Below are 9873 nucleotides of genomic sequence, written 5' to 3'. Positions count from 1 at the left end.
GCTTCTTTAGACAAAATATTGATGTTTTTGCATGAACACATGCCGACATGATCGGGATTAGCCCCGAGGTCATATGTCATGCACTTACATCGACAGTGAGATCAAACTAGTTCGCTAGAAAAGAAGAGTTATGGACAAAAGTGTTATACGGCTTTTAAAAGTGAGGTGGACAATCTTCTCTCAATCGGGTTCATTCAAGAAGCTCATTACCCTAGTTGGGTCGCCAATTCTATTTTGGTGAAAAAACCCAATGGTAAATGGCAAACTTGCATTGATTTCATGGATCTCAACAAAGCTTGCCCAAAGGACAATTTCCCTTTACCCATTATCAACTAGCTCATTGATGCCACTTCCAGGCACGAGCTGTTGAGCTTTATGGATGCCTATTTGGGATATAATCAGATCCTGATATTCATGCTTAACAAGGAGTACACCTTGTTCAACACAAATCGGGGGCTGTATTGCTACAAAGTCATGCCTTTCGGTCTGAAAAAATGCTAGGGCAACATACCAGCACCTGGTTAACTGAATGTTTTTCAAGCAGATCAGAAAGACAATGGAGGTCTATTTCAATGATATGTTGGTCAAATCGCATGTCACTTTAGATCATATAGCCCACCTTGTAGAAATGTTCTACATACTCTGAAAATATAAAATGAAACTTAATCCTCTTAAGTGTTCATTCAGAGTAGCCTTAGGTGAATTCCTAGGGTACATGGTTAATTATAGAGGAATTGAAATCAACCCCGAGAAAATCCAAACTCTCTTAGATATGAAGAGCCCTACAAAACTTAAGCAAGTTCAAAGTTTTAATGGGAGGATAGTGGCTTACAATCACTTCATATCGAGAGCTATAGATTGTTGTTTACCATTCTTCAATGTACTCAAGCCAACAAGAAATTTGAATAGAGTCCAAAGTGTGAGCAAACTTTTTAGAGCATAAAAGAGCATCTTGGAATGCCACTTCTTCTGTCCAAGCCACTTCCCAAGGAAATTTTATTACTTTACCTATTCGTTTCTCAATATGTGGTCAGTATAGTTCTTATTCAAGAAGAAAGCAGAATTCAATGGCCTATGTATTACACCAGCAAATGATTAATAGACATGAGTTAAATGAAGTGATTAACTTTTGCCTTGGTAGTGACCTCCAAGAAGCTATGACCTTATTTCCATGACCATACAATCTAGGTTTTAACCAATTACTCGCTCAGATAAGTCCTTCAAAAACCAGAGGCCTTGGCTAAATTACTTAAATGTGCCATGGAAATGAGTCAGTTTGATATACATTATAGACCAAAAGCAGCAATTAAAGGGCAAGCTGTGGTTGACTTTATATCGAAGTTCTCCTATCGGCTATATCGAGAACCCGACCAGCTAGCCAACGAGATTGTCCAAGAGATTGTTTGAAATATGTTAACATGGAGCCTCTATGTTGATGGGTCTTCTAATAATAGAAAAGTTAGACTAGTCTTCTACTCATCAATCCTAAAGGTACTCACATCTATGAAGCGCTTAGGTTTTGATTCAAAGCTACTAATAATGAGGTTGAGTATGAGGCGCTATTACTAGCAAAAGAGATAAGGTAATTAATGATTGACATCAATAGCGACTCCCAGCTGGTAGTTAACCAAATATTGGGAGAATATCAATCCAAGGAAGCAAACATGATCAGTTACTTGAAAATAACTAAGGCTGCACTCGAACCCTTGAAGTAGTATACTATCAAGCAAATCTCGGCATATAGAAACTCTATCATGCTTTGGCAAAGATAGCTTCATCACTGGACTCTGATATGCCAAATAACATCCCAGTCAAATACATCAAATTTTCTAGCATCAACTCACTTGACCAGATAGTGGCTACAATCGAATCTGTCATCCAATCATCTAGTATCTCAAAGAAGAGGTTCTTTTTAATAGCAAGACTGAGGGAATACTCCTACAAACTAGGTCTAATCATTACATTCTAATCGAAGATCAATTGTACAAACGAGGATTTAGCACTCCTCTTCTCCAATATGTGACAGATAAAGATGCAGACTACATCATGAGAGAGATACATGAAGGGATCTATGGTAATCACACTATCACATGGTCTCTCGTTAATAAAATTATCCGACAGAATATTATTGGCCCTTTCTTCACCAAGACACCTATAAGTTTGTGGAAAAGTGTGTCAAATGCTAGAGATTCGTGAATATACCGCAAGCTCTTTCCTACCAATTGACAAGACCAGCCCTTGGCCATTCGCTATGTAGGGAATTGATCTCATCGGTCACATGCAAACTGATAAAGGTGGAATCAAATATGCAGCGATCGTAGTGGACTACATCACTAAATGGGTCAAAGCAAAACCTTAGGTTACGATCACCGTAAAGAAGCTCAAAGACTCCATCTTCAAAAATATAATCTGCCACTACAAAATTCCTCACACTCTTATCTTAGATAATGGGAAACAATTCGACAATGAGGAGTTCAAGCAGTTTTATGAAGAATTGGGGATTCATAAGAAATTCACATCAGTAACAAGACCATAAGCTAATAGACAAGTTGAAGCTATCAACAAAACCATTAAGCACACTTTGAAGGCCAAACTTGGCACAACAAAGGGCAATTGGGCTAACAATCTCACAAAGTCTCTATGGGCATATAAAACAACTCTGAGACCTACTACTTTAGGATCGCCATTCTTACTAGCATGTGGTTGTGAGGCAATGGTCCTAGTTGAAGTAGGGACTAGTTCCCTTTGGAGAGAGTTTTACAATGAGGCAGATAATGAAGCACTTATATGTGGAAGTTTAGACTTAGTTGAAGAACACTACAACAAAGCTCAATTAAGGATAGCTTCCTACCAATAATAAGCTAAGAGGTTCTTTGACTCCAAAGTCAAAGAGAAAAGACTTCCAGGTCAGCGACCTGGTCCTTAAAGATGTCCTTTTTGGTACTCGAGAACCAAGCGCAGGAGTATTGGGGCCTAACTAGGAAGGTCCCTATCGGGCTGCTATGGTGATACGACCTGGGATGTATCATCTCAAACGACTCAATGGTTCTAAAGTACTGTAAGCTTGGAATGCTGAACATCTATGACCTTATTATCACTAAATTCCAAGTTCTGTTATAATTTTTTACAATCTCTTTCACTCGTAATTTTTACTTCTAAATTTCATTAATAAGATTATTCTTATTCTTCCCTAAGAATTACTTGTGTCGTAATCTGTTGTTATTTACAATATTTTTACAAGTTATATGATTAGAAAAATTGTATTCATTTAGTGAAGTGCTTAAATTCTAAAAGTACTATCACGGATGGCAAAAAGTTGTGTGTATATATATATATATACATGGACAATCAGAGAGCTACGTCAACAATTAGAAGAAAAAAAAAAGATTCTTCAGAGCGAGCAGAAGGGAGGACGATCACTTCTCTTGAACTTCAGGATCCTTGACTTCTGCTGCTACGACCTTAGGTTCAATAGCTTTGTCATCGAGATTCTCTGATTCTTGGTGATCCCCCTCATGGAGAGTTTCCTAGTCTTCTTGTTCTTGAGCAGACTGCATCGATGGAAGGACTACTTGATATTCCTAAAGAACGCCAAAAAGGTCCAATTTGGGTTGTTTTCTCACAAGTTATGTGTAACTTGCAGCGACCACTCCCTAGCCTTCGTTTTCCCCTCAACATTGAGTTGTCACATATGTTCAGTCAACGAAGTGACTTGGTTGCCAGCTACCTCGAGCTTTATGTCTTTTTTCTTTAATCTTCTTCTTTGTGGTGGCCAATTGTTGGCTCGAGTTGCTTCCATATCGTTCTTGCAAATTATGCTCTCCTAAAGTTTCTTCCTTAAAGCTCTGTCTCTATCAAGCTTAGATCTCTAGTAAACCTTGCTACTGTCGTCTAAAGCTCTTTGATTTGAGCATCCCTCTTCTAAAGCTCTTGCTTTTGGAACTCTATTGTTCGCAGAGCATCTTCCCTTTCTTCCAGGCACGTGTCTACAAGGTTGAGTTTCCCTTGTATTGATGTTGGTAGCCGTAAAGGCTTGCCTCAACATGACAATCTTGTCCTTCATCTTTTGGATTTTCCCTCTAGAGGCAAGCTTTGTCTTATTGTGGGCAATATTCAAGGCAAGAACGGCCTACAAAAGAAGATGAATAAGAGTTAGTTTTTTAAAAATAAAAAATAAATAATAAGTGTGATCAGTATTCAAAGAAACCACAAAGAGGGAATTGATCAACTTTGTTTTGCATCTGGAGCATTATGACAAGGAGATCAGAAGGTTTGGCTACCATGTACCTCTCAAAGTTTGACTCCAGTTGGCACTTAAGCATTATGAAGATCATAGGTTGTAGGTGATCAGGGAGCTTCTTGAGAAGGTCTAGGACAGACTCTCGACCTCTCATGTTAGGAATTTCCACGACTTGCTCTTAATCTACCTTAATTTATTTTCCTTGAGTGGCCTTGCCTTCTTCCCTTGGGTTGCCTCCGACACATTATTTGAAGGGGCCTTTAAAGTAGGAGCAATTTGGGTGGGCATCACTTCAAGGTCATCTAAGGAAGACTCTGATCTTTTTGCCATTATCACCTTTCTCTTCTTCGTGCCCATTGTCTTCTTCTTCATGGGATGTTCCATGGTGAGATAGGGTGCTTCTTCATGTTGCTTAACAACTGGGCGCCTTTTGGCACCAGTTTGGGTCACAACTACAGGGACATTGCCTGAAGTTGCTCCAGATTGATGTTCTCGGTATAGCCTAGGGAATTTGATTCCCACTGGTCATTTTGTTCTCTTTGGTTGCATGGCTGTTGCATCAAAAGTAAGAGCGGTTAGTGAACAAAGTCAAAAATAAATAAAAGACTTGGGTTTTTTAGCAAAAGAAAAACTTTCGAGCTGAACCGTCTATGTATGCTTTGAAATGAAAGAATCCGTAATTCTGGAGATTCTCTATTGTCACAAGCACTCTCATGTAGCGACTTCTATTCGGAAGTTGACCATAAGCTTGAATGCGGCTACGATCTGTCAATAGCTAAAATATGGTTGATTTGTTTTTTGCATAAGAAAATAGCTCATTGACCTATATTTTTTTGAAAAAACGACAAGTGAAAAGGCAAGGGACCTGAAAATTGAAAGGGAAAACCTACTCGGTCCCTAAAATTTATAGACCCTATCGTACCTAAAGAAAAAATACTTGGTTTCATAAGCTCCCACGTTATTGGGATAACCAAATATTCCTTCCTCGATCGTTGATTGTTTGGAGAGGTAGTACGAGTCCTTATCTTTGCTCTTCTTCAAAACATAGGCGCATGCAAGCTCCAGCACTATTGGCTCTCTGAGTTCATGCTGGTAGAATGATATATACATAGTAACTGCTATCATATATGCGTTCGGCGTCAGTTGGAATGGTGCGACTTGGAAGTGGTTAAGTATCGACCTGATAAAAAGGTGGAATTGAATTTGCACTCCACACTTGAAATTTTCTTCGGAGACTGAAATCATTCCCTTAGAAAGATCTTAAGCTATGTATTGCTTATTTCGGTATACCTCTATCAAAATTGCATATTGGTCCAACACCTTCTGTATTTCTTTCGGTGTGACAATTGACCTTATCAACTTTTTGGGTCTTGCAGAGGCACCAGATTGGGGTGTACTTTCACCATTGACTTTTCTCACTTTAGGTCTTGGTGGTAACTCCATTGGTTTTAGTGTCTGTAAAGGGATGGAGTATAATGCAATATACGAAGTCAAACTCTTTTCTTCCAATAAAGGATAGTACTACCTCAGATCAGCTGGCTCAGATTTATGTCAGGGAGATAGTTAGACTCTATGGTATGCCCATGACAATAGTGTCAGATAGAGATTCCAGATTTGTGTCTGCTTTCTAGATCAGTTTACAGATAAACTTGGGTACCAGATTGGCATTTAGTACATCATACCATCCTCAGATAGATGGCTAGACTGAGATAACAATTCAAATACTTGAGGATATGTTGAGAGCATGCTGTATAGATTAGATCTCCATGACATTGGGATGAGATAGGAGAGAAAGATGAGTTGAATACAGCTCTTGGGTCGGAGATTACTTAGAACATGATAGAAGATCTCCAGCTGATCAAGGATAGAATGAAGCAAGTCCAAAATAGACAGTAGAGTTACGCAGATTTAAACAGAAAAGATATGGAATTTGAAGTGGGTGATAAAGTGTTTTGTTAAAGTTTCCCCCTATAAGCGAGTGATACGCTTTGGCGGTAAAGGAAAGTTAGCACCAAGATACATTTGTCCCCTTTTAAGTTTTGCAACGAGCTAGGAAGGTAGCTTATCAGTTGGCACTACCACTAGTATGGACAGGGTGCACAATGTGTTCCATGTTTCGATGCTTCAAAGATATGTTAGTGATCCCTCCCATATATTAAGAATAGAAGAAGTGGACTTAGAAGAGAATCTCGTTTATAAGGAGTAACTAGTATAGATCTTAGACAGAAAGATTAAAGAGCTCTGAAATAAAAGTATTCCACTTGTAAAAGTCCTATGGAGGAATCATAAGGTAGAAAAAGCAACATGGGAGGTAGAATAAGACATGCAGAACCGCCATCCCGAATTGTTTGTTTGAATTTCGAGGACGAAATTTTTCTAAGGGGGGAGAATTGTAATGCCCACATTGAGGTACGTAACTTAACTTATGCCCTTTTACCCTTAGTTGATTTTTTTGTTAAAGTTATTTTGAGAAAATGTGAACAAAATGCCTTAAAATTTCATTAGGGGTAAAATGGTCTTTTCACTCATAATTAGTTGAAAAAGTGGGGCGTGAAAAGAGATAGAATTTCATGAAGAAGTTAATAAAAATGAGGGCATTATTGTAATTGATCAAGGGACATAGAGGGAATTTCATGAAAAGTGCAAGGACAAAATAGGAAAGTAGAAGTAACAAATGAGATATCTTGGGTTCATTCTTTAAAACCCTATCATTCTCTACCCCCTCGCACGCCACTTTCATCTTCAAATTCTCTCATTTTCTTCATCAAATTTCCAAGACAATTTAGAGGATTTTGTGTTGGATTTTGGTAGATATTTAATCCTAAGCATCCAAAGGTAAGAGTTCTTGCAGTATGATGTGAGATTAATTTTTAAGGTGTTGAATTCTTATAGTTATATGCTTAGGGTTTAAGAAGGAGAGGAGATCTACCTAAAGAGAGAGTTTCTAGTGTGGAACTACCCAAGATCAAGGTAAGTAAATCCAACCCTAAGTTTGATTTGAGTAAGTTTGTAGAGATTTGTACATGTATGTATGTGCTTATGTTTTTGAGAAGTTTTGATGAGACTGATACTTGATGATAATTAAAATTCAGCAAGGAGAATGTAGACTTTACCTATATGGTGATTGATGCAAGTTTGGTTGAATTTAGAAAGAGTTTGAGTAGACTTTATGGAGTGTGTTTTCCTGACCAGGTTTAGTGTTGATTTAAGGGAGTTTTGCTCCAAATATTGGTTGTTTGAGAAAGAAGTAGAAGTGTAGCCAAATTAGAGTTTGAGTATGCATGCAATTTGTTTGATGAAAATCCTAAGAGAAAACATGTTACCATGGTTGCCTTGTCATAGCCGTGACTTTCTGAGTGATTTTTGGGCATCTTACCGATTGAATTGGGTTAAGACATAAACATAAAAGTTGTAGCCCTGTCTCTAAGATTTAAAACTAAACCAAGATCATAGCAACCCGATGTGTATAACTCGAGATATGCCTTCTTGAATATGACCTGTGCAGAATGACTACCTCAAAATATGTTTAGTCTAATAATCTATGATTGATTTCAAGTATGTGTCTAATAATCTATGATTGATTTCATGTATGTGAATGTTTTTGGTAAAAAATACTAGTTCTTCAATGATATTTTTATATGCCATAATGCATTCTCACATTCTCACATTTGCATTTAGAAAGAATAGCAAAGAATTAGCACAGTCCCATGCACATACACATGGATGAGAATAGTAAAGAATAAAGAAAAAGAAAGAAAAGAATTAAAGGTAGAAATATTATCTAAAGAAATATACTTAAAGAAGAATTTAAATCTGAAATTTTACTTAAAAAATGTAAAAAGAAAAGAGAAGTGAAGGTTGTTGCAATGGGGAACCCGTGAGTGACAGAGAAGAATAGTCCCACATACACGCCACCTTCAATGAGCGGCCTCAGAATCATAAAGAAGTAAGTGTATAGTTCGTTAGAAGTATATGTGGATGAGAACTATACCAGCATAATTTACCTACATGCATGCCACCTTTAGTGAGCGGCCTTAGAATCAGAAAAAAGAGTTGTACGGTCCGATAGAAGTGCATATAGATAAGGACTGTACCCACTCACATGGCTAGGGTTCCGAATCCACGCCTCAACCGAGTCCGATCAGCATATAAAGAAAGAAAGAATAGAAAGAAAGAAAGAATAGAAAGAAAGAACATAACAAAAGGAAAGAAAGAAAGAATAGAACACAAAAAGAAAGAACATAATAGAAAAAAAAAAAAAAAAGAGAAATAGAAAACAGAAAAGAAATTGCATTATTTATGCATTTATGCATTTGATGGCATTCATATTATTCAGAATTAGTTTATCTAGTTCTGCTTACTTGTTAGTAAGTGAGAAACAAGAATATAAAAAGAACAGAGAGAAAGAAAAAGAGTAGAGAAAGAACAGAGAAAAAGAAAGAAATGTGTTGTAAGGAAAGAAATTTAGAAGTTGAACAATGGAGAGAAAGGAGTAGCCTAGCGGGTTTACTTACTGAGCAATTAGTGCTCACCCCATTGTTTTCAATGTTTTGCAAGTAGTAGATGAGAGGTGGTCGGAAGTGGTGTCAAGAAGCGGAAGGAATGGGTAACATTGTCGAGACTATTTCGAGAAATTTTGTTAAAAAAAAAAAAAAATTGGGCCCATTATTTTAAACTCATCTACATGTATATTTTCTTATATATATTTAGTGAGTTTTACTATTATTTTACAAGTATTTTAGCTAGAAAGAAAGCATTACACATGCAAAGGTAGATGATCAAATTATGTAAAAACCATTTATGTTCTTTACTTTATGTCTTGGATGTTTTGTTATGTGTTGATGATGAATGGACAAACCCACCAGCACAAATGAACATTATTATAACATATTTCGCATAAGTTTAATCAAGTTGGTTAAGTTATAAAACTTTCAAATTTAATAACAAGCCTTCTCGTGCTAGTATATTCATTCGTTATTGACCAATATGGCCAAGTCTAGCATGTCATACATTCAAATTAGTTCCATCATTACAAGAATATGTAATTAAGGAAAACATACATTACTAGAATCATAATCAACATGTTGTACAATAAAACCATCCAGGAAATATCCACATCCAAAATAATTTGTTCCAAAAAACAGTTTAACGCCACTATTGGTGAAATTTAAATTAAATCTTAATCTAAGTAGTACAAACACAGCAATTAAATTTGGATGTATATCATGAGCATATAACATATCATGTAGAAATAGGATTCGACCTTCACACATGATCAACAAGTATGTGCCAATCCCTTTAACTTTAACCTTAGAGCTGTTTCCTACATATATTCATCTCGCATTGTGTGGAATTCGTAAAAAATTCCATGAAGGCACTCATATCCTTCGCTATGTGGTCTATGGCTGCTAAATCTACAATCCACAAAGGATGAGATTCTGTTAGAAAAATAGAGCTAGAAACATTTACCATACTAACTTGTACAAACAAGTGTTTTACCTTCTTATGCTCGCTACAATGGCGAGCAAAATGTCTCTTGTTGCCACAATTATAGTACTTGACTTTTTTCCATGTTTTCTCTGTAGCAAGACATTTTCCCTTTCCACTTTGGTAGAACTTTCAATTTCTCTTAG

This window comes from Pistacia vera, unplaced genomic scaffold (genome assembly GCF_008641045.1).
Source record: "Pistacia vera cultivar Batoury unplaced genomic scaffold, PisVer_v2 Contig959, whole genome shotgun sequence".
Lineage (NCBI taxonomy): Eukaryota > Viridiplantae > Streptophyta > Magnoliopsida > Sapindales > Anacardiaceae > Pistacia > Pistacia vera.
This window is presented reverse-complemented; position numbering follows the sequence as displayed.